This window comes from Crocodylus siamensis, chromosome 5 (assembly GCF_052110815.1).
Source record: "Crocodylus siamensis isolate JL-2025a chromosome 5, ASM5211081v1, whole genome shotgun sequence".
Taxonomy (NCBI): domain Eukaryota; kingdom Metazoa; phylum Chordata; order Crocodylia; family Crocodylidae; genus Crocodylus; species Crocodylus siamensis.
In genome coordinates, this window is record NC_143399.1 from 105,225,181 (window position 1) to 105,240,713 (window position 15,533).

Consider the following 15,533-nt stretch of genomic DNA (forward strand, 5'->3'; position numbering starts at 1 on the left):
CATCCCTGCAACTCACTGCAGTGCAGGCTCTTAGGGCTTTATTACATATTGTACTTTGAGCTACTCAAATGCTGATCAGTGTTAATGCTAGTTCAAGTTTGGAGCTGATACACCATAAGACTAAAAACCTTCTCTGTCTCCCACCTGCACAGCTGTGAATTGCCACTAGAGGGCTGGATAGCATGGGCTGGACTAGGAGCTACAGAGCTAGTGAGCTAGGTTGCCACTATGTGGCTGGTGAGCCAGGACAAACTTCTATCCCTACTCTAGGTGGGACTGTGTGAGAAATGAGTCGTGGGGTGTGGAAACATGAAGCTGGAAGGTGGACAATTAATGAGATGCAGGTGGGTAATGAAATGGGAGGTGGAAAGAAAATGGGAGTCAGGAAAGAGTCGTGAAATGAAACAAGTCAGCCACTAAAGGATAAAATACAAAGTAAAAATAAATAAAATAAAAGAATAAAGAAGAAATAAAAGAACAAAGAAGATGTAAATTAAATAAGGTCTTATGTTTTAATAAATTAGGATTTGGGGTTGGGGTGTGGGTGGTGCTTGCCATGCTTCCAAGGTGTCTGGGAGGTAAGAGCTGTGAAGGAAGGCACTTTTGGGGTATCTATATCCCAAGCCCCAGAAAAAAATCCCCACCTCATGGAGGCCTAATCCATCTCCCTATCTTCCTCCCCCAACTCTTCCAGACTCCACTCCTGGACCTGACCATGCCCTGCTACCTGGCTAGGTGGCATACACTGTGCAGGCTATTTCCATAGGGTTGCAGCTATTGGTGTGTGAAGGTCACACCTGCAGAAGTAGAAGGAGCAGTTGGCTTCGTGCCAGAACTACTTCTTGGACAGTAAACTTCAAGGGATGGAAAGTTTGCCTACATAAACTAGAAGGATGGGGAAGGGGATATTGGGATGCTGGATGACTGCAACTTGAGTGGCTCACTTGTGGAGAGTAGCCACACATTAATGGAACAGAAGCTGGGTAACACAGATGAAAGATAAACCTGTCCTGGAATGGTGTAACTTTAAGCTACCTAACGTATGCTTAAAACAAGTTTCAGGTGTTAACGTATGGATAATCCAGTGGTTAAGAACTCCAACAGCCACCTAAAATTAATGCGTAACAAGGCTCTTACTGTCAGTTACTCCTCTCCTTTCTGGCCCCTCCTCAACAACAGGTAAGCACTATACTGGATAAATCATTTTTTGAAATGGGGTGCCACTCAATTCACAAAACTTATGGAGGGGCGTGTCAAGTCTAAAAACGTTGAGAACTGTTGATCTAAGAACTTTCCAGTATAAATTTGGGGGTGGGAGGGGGATGACATTAACTATTGTATATGGTGCCCTTCCAAATATTGTGCATGGACCAGATTCTGAATGATTTTGTCTGCCTACAAGTCTCATTGAAGTCAGCTGGTGGTGGAGAAGGTAATACACTAATGACCCAGCTTTGACTTTATAAAATTATAAACTCAACATACGCATATACACAATACATTACAGCCAACTAATTGAGTCTGAACCCACTGTTCAGAACAAGAATAAAACCATTTGTTGAGCTGTATTTCCAAAGAGCTGACTGAGAAATACATGAGTTTAAAAGGCTGCCTGGACCACTATCCTTTATTTCACTCGAAGGCCATATATTTTTCTTTAAACTTTCCAAAAACAAAAGGAACACTAGCATAGGCCCTCTTCTGCTCTGTGCTGCATACTAGGGGATGATAACATGAGGTCTGCCTTGAGCTAGCTATATATTTAAGTATTCTATAGAGATCTGATGCAGCTGTAGAGTAAAATTATATTTCTATTTGGTAATTAGTAGAGCCAATTTAGTAAGATTTCTCTTAAAAACAAAATTTATAATAATGTCTGTGGAAACGTCAAAGAAAAAAGAAAGTAGCTATTTTATACATGAGTCATTTTCTCATATTATAGCTACTAGTAAATGCATACATATTCCTACATTACTAAAACTGAGATTGTTTCAATAAGGCAAAGAAACTTATGACAAGCACAGAATACCATCTCTGTTTTCACAACTATCATCTCACCACAAGATGGCACCAAAGGGCTAATAATCTTAATATTAAGAGTTTTTGTTTTTTTTTTAATATGAGTAACAGAAGAAACTTTGCTGGAAATTGCACCAGAAAAAAAAAAATCAACAACAATTCACTTTCCAATGGGTCAGCAAGTTATTAACATAATCCCAGCTGCTTTGACAAGCTCCTGAAGGGCTGAGACCTAATTTGGATTGATTTAATATGCAGGGTTTCTTTCTCCTAACATTTAAATTTCCTAAAATTGTACAGGAAGTGAATATTATTTACAATTAAATATGAGCTATTTTAAGACACGGGATAAGAACACACAGAGGTATACAACAGTAAACAAAACAAATACACTGGCCTCTGAAGTAATCATACCCAAGCTGAAAAAAGAAAATAGCCTGAAACTTTCTAAACTATGCATTTTTGTTGATGATTGAATATAACTGATTCTATGCCACTTTTTCAATATTAACATTTCAAGAGAGATTCAATAGCCATTTCATACTCAGTGAAGTCTTTACAAAGATGTGTGTTATAAAGTAGGAGTCAAAGGTAGAAAAATATTCCTATCTTATAACATCTCTCAATAACACCTTCATATTTACATATTTCCTAATTTTCACAACAAAATATGATTAATCCAGAATGTTATTAAAGGTAAGAATATAATTATATGATTATGTCATATAAAATTGCACCAGGATTTTCTAGAGTTGCAAAGAAAGGTAAAATATCGTGCTATTATTACTCTGCCAGTTCTTTAATCATATTATTCTCTACATTACATTTGATTTATTTGATATATAACTGTTCAAAATAGAAGTATAGTCTACACACCTCAAATTTAAAAAAAAACAAATCTAAATCTTGGCATTCATCTAAAAATTCTTGAAGTGATAAGAAAAAGGATGATTGAAATATGAAATGCGATTTTAAATCAGCACTGTCTTTTGTTTCACTGGCAACATGTCTGATAGTACACTACTTAACTGCACTAAAAGAAAAAATTTCAACCATTGATCAATTTACCTTTTAAATTTTAAGGTACTAATGCTGTAGTTTTAAGGGGTTTCTGCTTGATGATAAAGCTATTTTAATCAATGGTACAACTCCTATGGCATTCAAATGATCTTCATCATAGGACTTTAATGCCTTTTTTAACCTTGCAATTATCATTACCATTATGACATTGTTTTCCATGTCAACTGTGAACACTAACTGATCTAGTTATAAGCTATTATATTTGAATGCTAATTAAAACAATATTTTGTAGAAGTAAATTATTTATAGAATGTCTATAAATTAAAACCAACAGAAATGTATTCTTTTGTATAATAATTTTAAAAATCTTAACAAAAGCATTACAAATACACATTCATCTGTCTGTGGCACAAGTAATAATCAAATTGCAGTTGCAAGGAAAGTTACATCTCCTGATTCATATTATGCACCTAGGATTTTTTGCACTGTGTTGCTGACACTGAAAAATTACCCAATTGCTGGTTATTGTAGACTTGTAGAATAAAGGTAATTTGTGTATGTTACCAATAACAGAACCGAACTGTACCATTTGTGGCTAACATCAGCTAACATGGTGACTTTTGAGACAGAAAGAATGGCTGAAAAATGGCCCAGGAAATATATGAGATGCAAGAATTTGTGTGTGTGTGTGTGTTGATATCTTTTATTGAACCAACTGCATAGTTGGGGGAGATGTTAGACAAGTTGACAGGTACAAAGTACCAATCCTCTGGTCTGGAAAAGAAGCAGATACAGCTTGAGCTAAATAACAGATAGAGATTATTTCTACATTCCACAGGTAATAAAAACCTTTTCCCTCTTGAGTAGGCTTGCTCTTCCTCACAATTATTTTATGTATTCTACTGCACTTCTCTCATTCTGAAGCTATCCCTGATAACACCTTCTTTTTCCTACTTCACAGCCTTCCTTTAAGGAGACTTGTTTGCATTTACATACAAAGTGATATGTGAAGCCTTTTTCTATCTCTTATTTAGCATATGCTGTGTCTGTTTCTTTCTGAGACCTGGAGACCTGAGGAAGAGCACTCATTACCTAAAACCATGTTTGAAAGCTTTCACAACTATACATTTGGGACAATAAAAAGATATTACCAAAAAAAAAAAATCTTCCCTCCCACATATTAGGGGATATGATTTGAATAGTGCTATTTAACTCACAAATCTAAGAAAAACAATATTTAAATCCCTAAGTGTAACAAATTGAAATATTAAAAAATAACTTGTATTTCAGAAAATAAGATCCTCTCTCTGTCAGCTATATGCTCAGAGGTATCCAATGTAAGATAACTATAACAGTGATCCATATAATACACAATATAATTGTCTAATTTTTTCTGAATATTTATACTGCAATATGATTCAGTACCTCAAACTTCAAGATGATTATTTTTGTAGTGTGCTGTGCCTCAGTTCATTATACTTTTTTCTAATTCCCACTATTCGGACCTCACTAAAACTCTGGATAAAAGTACCACTATTACAATGTATGCACAAATAGCTCATATGCTTCACAAAGCAGGTTCAGTTGGCTAACACAATAATGGAAAGAAAATCTTGAGCCTTCACTCTCATTAAATTTATATAAATGTAACCCTGACACGAGTTTTCATCACAAAATAACTTTCTATCAATCATAAACAAAATTAAAATACCATTAGTGGAGAGCATCTCACAACACTAAATACAAAATGAAGTAATAATTTGCTACCAACTATTTGATTTCATCCAATTAATAAGTCACTGAAATCATGATACAATCTCATCTCTGCCAACCTAAAGTGGACAGGTTCTATAAGTTAAAGTGTACACAATAAACAGATAAAGTACAGTGTCCATTGAAGTATTTACTTTTCCACTGGGAAACACATCTGCCTGTGTTTGTTAGTGTTACAAGAGATGCAATTGTACTTTCCCTGCTTACCCAGACCTGAGGAGGAATGCAAGGCATTAGAAAACTTGTTCTACTTAATTCCAGCATGCAGTTGGCCCCATAGAAGACATCACCACAAAAAAAATAAAACAAAGGTCCTACCTTCGTTTGACATTCACACATGGAGGCTATCCTCCAGAAGAGGGTATCTGGTTCATAACACATTTCATCCTGTAAGTTCTTATTCATAAAGATTTAATAAAATGCTCTAGAGTGTGAAGTCAAGTGAGGAATAGCTTTTCTGACATACCAGGGATGTCCATAACTTAATATTATAGTAAAAAATAAATAGTTTCATGTCTTGAAAGCAATGTTGTTGCTGATCTTTTGTGCATTCAAGATACTTTATGAAGTTCAGGCTAAACCTGAATATTTAAAATAAAAACAAATTGATGACTGAGTAGAATATAGCCAAATAAATGTAGTTTACTAAAAATGTGACCTAGAAGTCACCACTGTAGATACACTGGTGATTATTTATGGGTTATGGCCCAATACTGGTAGGAGAATCATGACAGACCAGAGGTGCTCTACCTTTTAGCACTGCAGGCCACATGAGCAGTGGAGGGCCAGTCTGTAGGCCAAATCAGACCCTGCATGATAGCACAAGGCTCCAGGGACCTCACACTACCTCCTTCCATCCCTGTATGCACGAATCAGGCTCCAGGAGCCCATGATGTTCCCACCCAGGCCCATGTGCAGGGATCTTGCTCCATACCACCCCCTGCCTGGCTCCATGCATAGCATTTGGGGGCTTGGGCTTCATGCTGCTCCTGCTCAACCCCAAGGCAGGGACTGGGCTTTGGGAGCCTTGTGTACCCTTCTCCCCCTCAGCCTGACATGCTGGAATTGGAGTCCACAGTGTTCTGCATGATAGATCAGGCACATAGGCCCATAGATGAAATGACACCAGGGACTGGAACTTGCCTGTGGGCCAGGGGTTGAGCACCCCTGGGATAGACTACAGAGCCCATATGCTTCTTTTTTGCAGGATCTGGGACTTAATAATATATACAACTTTTCAACTTTTTTATGGCTTAGTGATTACTTGTGCAAAATACTTTATAATTAAACAAATGGAAAATAAAAAAACACAGTACTGAATTTAGAAGACTCATATACGGATAGGGTGAAAGAATAATGTGAAGAATGTAGGAAGATATGCTCCAATGTTTAAGACAAAGAGCTTATTTACTTATGTCATTAAAATATATCACAGGAATAAAAAATATATATAGTAAGCTTTCCTAATGCCCTGCCATTTTTATTCTTAGTGCTGTTGTTCTTTGTTTGTTTTTAGTTCTGTAATCTCTCCTACCTTTGCATGTTTTGTATATCTCCTTTGTGTATTTCAGTTATTTCCTATAAAAATTACCATTAATTAAAAAAAGCAATTCAAGAGTGAAATCCTACTGTCTTAAATCATTCATTTATCTCACCAGTCAACAAATCACTCAAATATGTGCTTGCACTTAAATCAGTGTGACTTAAGTATGTTTGAGTGATTTGCTGAGAAGAGATGGCAGCTGAAACAGACCAATGGGCTCTATTTAACCAATAGTGTTCTGTTCGGAGAGTAAAATGGGAAAAGATGGGCCTTGGTGATAAATTTCAGATCCTGACTCTTTCATGAATAGCTATTACTTCCAAGTTCATTGTTGAAATGAAAGCCACTTCTATATAGAGATTAAAAACTCTGATTGCAGGAAGACAGTCATGAATTGATGTTTAAAGGAATTACATAGCATCCTTATTTTTAAACGAAAACCCAGGTATTGGCATAAAAAAGAGTTAAAACATTCATTGTGATTATGTAGAGGAGAGAAAGTGATCACAGCTGCATGTCCTAAATGCAGTATATGTCATGAGTTGCAAGAAGGGGCCAGCTGTCACAAAGTAATTTCTTAGAATGCACTTTAAATCAGTTGTGTTTTCAACAGATAATGACAAGCATGTTTGAGGTAGGTACATGTTTGCAAGGCCTGGGGTTATTTTAAGCCATGTGATCATAGATCATGCTTGTACAGATGTTTGCTAGTGATGGGAGCCACATTGGGAACCCAATCAAAATAAGCTGGGGTAGGGAGAGGGACAGATGGGATCAGGGGGCTGGTGGGTTGGGAGGGGTTGGTGAGCAGGGGGGCTGGTGGGTCTGTGGTAGGGGTTGAATGTCCTGGGGTGAGGTGGAACAGAGGGTTAAAGATAGCCCAGTGAGGGAGGAGTGGGGAGAGAAAAAGTGCAGCCCCAGTGCTGGGGCAAGTGGATGGGCTTTCCCAGCCCTGAGGCTGCGCTTACATGTTAATTAAGCCAGGTTAACCCATTCCCAACCTAAGTTAGTTCACCTCCTCAGATGAACCAAGTTACACTGGGTTGGTCATTTTTTGCCTAGTCTAACTGCCCCAGACATCTGTAACAATCTGCACTTAGATCAATCTATACCTAGTTAGGTCTGTACATAGGTGCTCTGGAAATTTAAGTGACTGCATTCTCAATTCAGCATGCAGGAGGTAGAAGGAAAGGGGGAAAAAATCTGCAAAATCCTTCTTTTTACAGAGGAACAGTGGCTGTATACAATATTTGTGAGCTCAGTTTACCAGCCTTTGAGAAGGGTTTTCAATTATTTTCACTACAGACCCCAAAACTGCTCATGCTTTCTTGATAACGTGGTAGCCTCCGGTACCATGGAGGGTTCAGTCCTATATCAAATGAACTTACTACTAGTGCATATTCCTAGTGAGAATTCCACATTTGACCTATAGTTTGTATCGTTAACATGTACTTTTTATTTTTTAAAGACAGAAAGAGCAGTTTAAAAGTATTTTATAAATTGTGATAAGACTTATTTACCCATTATTGTATACTCTTCTCTCAATGGATAGAAATGTTGTGGTTAGGCTTCCTCCAACATATCTTGATATAGGGTGGACAATATTCCATGAACTTCTCCAGTTTTAAAGATTTAAATGCATGGAGGGTTCAGATTTTGTGTAAATGAAATATGTAGTTTTTGCCCAAACTCAGTTTTTTGCAACTGAGTTTTATTTAAATTCGTTAGATCTCATAGCTTGCAGGATCATCCTACTAATATATGCTGCCATTATGTTACTGAATCTGACCTTTGTCATGAGCCAGAGCACAATGAGGCACAAATTATCTACTGGAAAATTCAGGCAAAAAAATTATATTTCCCCACTAGTACTGAGGAGTTCCAGAAGATGTGCATATTGTTTATGGGCCCACGTCCAATATTATTACCAGAATTTTTCAACAGAACGGTGAAAAAATGCATCTCTGAACCAAATAAATTTACCGTGGGAGATTTTTATATGAAACCAAATATTGAAAAGTGTCAAAAATAAGTTTCAACTTGAGAAAAATGCAAGTGATTATATCTGAAAGAAAATAATCAAACATACTAATATTCTGTGGGAGGGAAAACTTTGGAAGCTGTCATACAGCAATAAAAACAGCATTTTGACCTTCTGAAATACATGGATGCAGAGGCATCACTTGACAAAGCGGGGAAGTCAAGTCTAGTACCTACAGGGCTTAACCAAAATGCATAGAAATCACTATGAATCTTTCCAACGATTTCAATAGGTTTTAATTAGATCTGGGGCTCTGGCCCAAACATATTTTAAAATAATCTGCTTTGAAAGGGGAATTTGAAATGAAAGGGTGAGTGAGCTTTCCATTTCAAATTTCTCTGGTTCATAAAAAAAAGTATTTAAAAATGACCAGCAATTGGGGCTATTAACTAGGGAGTTCAGATTTGTGTAAAGAAATAAAACATTATGGATCTCAGTTGAAATTGACTTCTAACACCTGGTAAGTATGTCTTGCGATTGGTATATGTAAGTCCTCAGGAAAAAAAGGCTTTTCATACAAGACCACACAGATAATTCTAATAATTTTGAACAATTAAAAAAAAAAGCTACTAGTAATTTTTTTAAAAATTGCCATGTCCTCTACTACATTACATCTTGCCTAAAAACCACAGAGGTTGTGGTGAAGGTAAAGTTTAGAAATATTGTTTTCATTGCACTTGTAATGTCTCCAATGCTAGATATAATTTTAGACTATCAGATATTTAATATCTTCTATTCAGGTTGCAACTCACTTTGTTCAGAAACATGCAACCTTTAAAATTTGTAAGATTTTTTATCCTTGACTCTGCACTTTCTACCTTACTAATTTCCTAAAGTGCTTGTAATGCCTTTTCTTCAATGTGATGGACTTTTAAGACTTTGTGAGATATTGACAGTAAACTGGCACAGTTGCCTTTGTGGTGAAGCTGATAGGTCCTTGAGTATTTAATGATGATTATTTAGTAGCAGAATAAATAAATCTGAAATGATTTCTTATAAGATTCAGTGGCTATATTCTATAATTGGCCATTCTATATGAAACTTAAACTTTACGACCAACTCTGATTTGAATATCTTCAATTAGTACTCCATTTTCACAGAATTGTTAACCGATAAAAAAAATAAGAATTTGGCCCTATGTTTCCCTTACCATGTATAGAAGACAGGATTTTACCATTCCAAATACTTGCGCACAAAACTTGAACATTTTTGCATACAGGATTCCTTTGATTTCAAAGGGAATAAAAACAAGTCTTATGTTTGTTCTGTCTTTAAGGAGTCAACCAGTTAGTTATAGCAACCAATGAAGAATACATTATTCAAATGAATCAGAGTCTTAGACACAGGCACATGCTTTATTTTAGTTATGTTTAATATTATAATTGTGTCATAACTATTCAAATAATCAGCTCATTCTGTTAAATAAACATGGATTTCAGATAACTTGCTAATACTCAGCCTGACATGAGGCCATGATAACAACTCATTTCTACTTAATTTACATTATGTTAATTTGGAGGGGGGGAACCCTCAGTGTTATTAAATGCTGTATTTCAACCTCTTTGCTCATAAGTGCGGTAAATTACATTGATACCTACCCTTTATTTCTTAAAAGCCTATGTGATAGAACATCTGCAGAGTTCAAAAGGATTGCATTCATTTAAAATGGCATGATTTTATCAGGCTAAATGAAGGTATGTCATGTTCTTTATGCTGTAATGCAAAGCACTGAGATGGGATAATGCAATAAATCCAATCTGTAATGTGGCAGATGATGAAATACTAGTGATAAAATCATAAGATTTACAAAAAGCATAATTACATATAATGTAATATAAAACTGCACATGGGGAAATATTTTAGATAAGGACTTCTGCAGTTGTCATAAAACACAGAAGAGAACAGCTTTGGCTTTTGAGCACCAGCAGAAATCACGTTATGTCTGGGTATTCATTTCTATCTACATATTCTTTGAGTGGTTACATTTTTTAAACTATATACATATTAACATGGTTTAAAGTTGGTTTCTTACTTATGTTTAAGAAGTGCCATAAAAATAAGTTAAAACAAGAACATCGTTGTGTGAAGAAATGAATTTTTTAAAATTGATGAACATTTGGGGACAATATTAAAAAAGACACCTGCCATGTTGCCTTAGAGTATATCTAGTTAACTTCCTAAGGTTTTGTATTCCCCTGATGCAGCCTGTTGGTACAGAGATAGCATTACCAACTGCCAGCTGGCAGGCTTGAGTACTGTAGCATATTCCAGATCAGAAGGCCTATGATAGTGGAAGCTAGGAAACATCTCACAGATACTTCTAGTGCGTATGCCTCTTGCACACACTCTTCCTCCTTATCAACAGAATGACACAGACATCTATTTCACGTACATTTATGAAGGCAAGAAGTAATAATGAGAGATTCCAAAGAGAGAAGGAATGGATTTCAAATGTGAAGGAGATAAAGTTTATAGTATCCTATTTATTGTAACACAATCCTAGAAGATGCACAACTTCTTTCCTTCTTCAACCCCCTTTCCTTTTATAGCAAACACAGTGCTGATGTTAGATCATCAAGATGGATCTGCTGGTGGAAAAATGCATATAAAGTGCTGGCTGGTGTATAATCAGCAAATCATCTGCATATTAAGACTTAGATGGAGAAGATAATAAACAGAATTAATGAGCACAGTGGTCCTCTGATTAAGACAATATTCTGGCCTGCCACCAAACACAAAGCATGATGAAAACCAGATCTTGAGTATATCTTATTTTCTTTTGGGTCAGTTGGACACAACAACTTAGCTCCAAAGGAAAGGGTTACTTTCTGTTGCTCTGCTGTTATGGCTTTAAGAAACAGAAGCACAGCTGGTTGAGTTGGGTCAACCCTTCACTCACTGTGTGGAAGAAAGTCATGATGAAAAGGATTTAAAGGTGAGAAGGCCACCAACCCAGGGAGAGAGAGAAAAGCAAACAAAAAACAACAAGGCAACTATAACAGGGCTCCAAGCGAAATTTGGAAAACACCTGATGTAAGGTTAGTGTAGGAAGAAGGATATCCTAGAATTTTTCATCCAAAGTATGAAATCAGGTTTTTGTTTTGCTTTGCATATTTTTCAATTATATTTAAAAATCTGTTTATGTGGAAATAATAGAGACAACTTAATTATCTTATGACAGGGTACCTTGCCTAATCAAAGGGCAGTACTTCATACTGGTAGATCTGAAGGTAGGAGGTGAACTGAATTTTTGCTTAAGATATTTTTTACACACAGTTGAAGAAGTCCTCACTGTACCACTAAGAGCCTTGATTTTTACTTTTTGTATACACAATCATACAAAATGCAATGAAGTTTAAAGATGCTTAATCAATTTTGCTACTGCATGAGTATTCACAATACAAACAATGAAGTCATCTGTCATGCTGCCCACCTAAGCAGCCTGGGACTAAAAATGAACCATAGCTCCTTTGCTCTTGACTCACTTTCAATCTAGATATTCATCCTTTATTACAAATGAAATGTTAATTAGCATATTTTTGCTTCTACTAGTTACCATTATTAATAATACAGAGTAAATTTATATTATGCTGTGCAGCTACAGTGATAAAGCACCCCAAAATGTATTTCATCTTCCTGTTTATTTCTAAGGCTTTTTATCTGTCTAATTTTTCTATCTCCTCTTCCACTTCTGACTTTCATGTCAAATCATGGTGAGGATATAGCATGTTATTCAGAAGTAAGAACACAGATATATGGCAAAGTCTAATGAGGAAAACCTAAGCATTCATTACTTCAGTGGACAATAATGAATAAATTTTAAAAATGACCATTAAGTATAAAGTTAGTTCCCCCATTTTTGTTGTCAGTTCAGCAATATTTCAGTTTTAACTTGACCCTGTGCACTTATGCTGCAACCTAGTGGCATGACAAGGTATGAAATTAGAGAATAGCTTATATCACCTGCCACCTGGCTGCAAATCTATTTAACGTAGAAAATAAGTCATCTGCACAGAAATCACCTCGAGGAGAAACACTCCATCTCAGTCATTTGTTTCCTTAGAAAATCATGGAAAAATCAGGAAATCACTTACTGAGAACACGGTAGGTATCATTTTCAAATTAAGCTTTTGTATCATTTCATTGAGTTATGTAACAAGAAAGTTCAAACAATATATTTCTTGTTTCAACTTAAGCTGAGTTTTGCATTCTGTCATGTTCCAAGATTTTTAAAATAATTATTATTTAATGGATGGGAGTGACAGTAATTGTGCCTTGTTTAAAGCTAAGCTCATCTGTGGACCATAAGTAAAATCTAAATATTATATCTAGTAGAAATAGTTGTTATTTTGTTCAATTTGTATTTTAGAAGTGATACATACATGTGTATCATGTATATCATGTATGCATGTATCACTGCACATACACACACACCCCTCCACCCCAAAGCAAAATCCACAATACCACTCACCATTGCAGTAAGCAACCAATAAGCACCTACATATAAAATATAAATATCTACACAAATATATGTCTAAATACTTCCCTGTGCCAGGTGTACCTACAAAATCAGTATTACAAACCTAAGGTGACTCATGCAACCATTAAAAGCTATTGTCCCATACACCCACAATTAATCAGAGACAGTATTTCAAACAAAAAAATGAGTACAAAGTCTTAAGACTTATTTTATCACTACCCTTCTCTCAAACAGAATGTCGTACACATTTTTCAATGTTCAAACTCATTTTGACACTCACATCCAGAAGAAATGATGCGAAGTGGGAATAAATTATAACAGAAACCTGCTGCACAAATGAGTTTTTCAGTTACATTATTATTTACCAGAGTGAGTTTGATTTTTGAGGAATTCCCAAGGCACATACAAGATTACCAGCTTATGATCCAAAAAGTATTTATCTCCCTGAGCAAGCTACATTGACTCTATGAACCTGCTTTTTCTAGTCTGGGAAAAAAAAATTGCTTATCTTTTCCACTTCCTTCTCCTATTCTTTCATTCCAGACTTACTCTTTCATCTTTCTTTAAAATATCAAACACTTACAGTATATTCAAAGGATATATGATTAGCATAAAACTTTCAGTAATTTGAAATCCTCAAAAACAGTCCTGGTAAGTGATATATTTCACAAGGGACTGAGGGGGTCAGAAATATTTCCCAAGCAAAAACTAGCAATATGAACATGCAAATAAATAAATAATAATAATAAAAAATTGACACCATTAAAAAAAGACATTGTTTTTTGCAGTGCTGCATCTTCACACAGCACATAAACAGAAAGAAAATAATGTAACTCCAAACATCTTAAAAGCATAGGAAGTGCAGTTTTGGATAATAGAGAGGCTTTTACTGGAATGAAAGCTGAAGATTGTAGGAAACAGCTCCATTTGTGTGGAAGCAACAAAGATGATAGGTCAGTTTTAAAATGCTAGTAGCTGTTTGTCACTGATTGCACGTGCAGATGCATTCTCCTTGGCTAAAGAACTGCTAGGTTTTCCAGACTGCAAGTGTCTTGTACAGTATTAGCCTATTGCAAATTTCAAGTGCAGCCAGTGCCATCAACAATTACTTGTTGGGAATGTGGATTTGGACTTGAATTGTGCTGCATTAATTTAACACCACATAAAATATGGATTTTATTGCAGCAGTGACAATACAAGCTCACACAACTGCTGACTAACTATTTTCTTTCTTCTCTCTCTCCTTTTCTCTTTTTTAATCTTCTTACTAAAATGGGAAATGTATTTTTAAGGGGAAAGTGTGCATCTTTTTCTTCCCTGCATTCACAGATAGCTACACATTTACATATGTATATGAAGTATTGCCTGTATTCATCCTCCTGTCCATCTCCAGAGACCTGTTTCCTGAAGAAGTATTTGCTTTAAGTGTGCGTAATTATACTGAAATGTTATTCAGAGGAAAAGCCAAACATGATAGTCTAACATTAAAGAAAGGTGTCACAGACTTACAAACAGGAGTGGAGTGAGTGTGGGCATGTATGTATATGCTGCATGCCATGCTCATGACAGTTACATTGTGAAACATTAAGCTTTTTCAGTCCAAGTAGTAACCTCCCCCCACCCCTCACTGAATTTACAATAACTGAATATTAATAGAGGCTGTGTTGCTTGTAACTAGCTTCTTACTGGGAAAAAAAGGCTTTGCAAAAGGCATAGTTCTTCAGTCTGGCAAAGGTAGAAATGAAATTTACTTTGAGGAGAGAATACACATGTTCACCTCTTTCCCTTTATTAACCATATTTGCTAAAGCATCTCTATAAACATATAAAAGTTGCATATATTACAATAATTCTATGTGTTCATTAAAAACATTGCTGTTAACACTCCCAGAAAATAAAACCACCTAAGGAAATGCAAAGAAGAAAGACTCCTACCTTTTATTCTGCTTCTGAGTACAAGAAGTAGTGTCCAATCCAAGCAAAACTGAAGTATTTGCTATGATCTTCTCCTTTTGTGTGTGTGTTTTCTGCTGTTATTTTCTAAGACTGATCCTACTTGGATCTAACTCTGATTTTTTCTCCCAGCATCACTTAACTCTGGACAGCAGGGAACCAAAGCTAAGGGGGGAGCTCTCTCTCTGACTTGCTTTCATTCAGAGCTCCTGATTAAAAAAAAAAAATACTCCCTCACAGGAAGAGAGGGAGAGAGAGAGAGAGAGGTTCTGCTGATAGAGCTGCAGCACTTACCATGGGAAGGTTAGAGACTGGGGAAGCTCAGGCTTTTCCAAGCACACAGCGATTTGCAAGTGAATGCAGTGGGAGGGTACAGTGAAAGGAGGGCTTTTTTTGTTAAAGCCTGTCCCCCCTCCCCTTTGTGATAGAATGGCTCTCTGTGTTTGAAGTCCAAGGTAATCAGCTAATCTCATTGGTTTGTGGGGATAATGAACAGTAAAGACCCGACTACTTCTTGTAATCATTTTTTTAATTAGATATATTTACTTTTCCCTGTATCAGTCCTGAGCCTGTAGCACCATTATGCCAAGCTACCCCTCCCCCCACCAAAATAGGGTGCCAAGTTAAATTACAACCACAAAGAACTGAAATGCAACAAGAGAGGGTTATAATTGTTTTCACTGAACTGCCTTTTCCATAGATTAA

General features: G+C 36.1%; 1 protein-coding gene across 2 annotated transcripts in view; it reads right to left on the reverse strand.

The window, feature by feature from the left end:
• Positions 1-15,095, reverse strand: part of CDH10 (cadherin 10) — a 204,368-nt gene extending 189,273 nt beyond the window's left edge. For both annotated transcript variants that reach the window (XM_090049942.1, XM_090049943.1), the window contains exon 1: positions 14,811-15,095. The gene's annotated coding sequence lies outside the window, so the exon portion shown is untranslated. The remainder of the gene's footprint in view (positions 1-14,810) is intronic.
• Between the last annotated feature and the right edge of the window lie 438 nt (positions 15,096-15,533).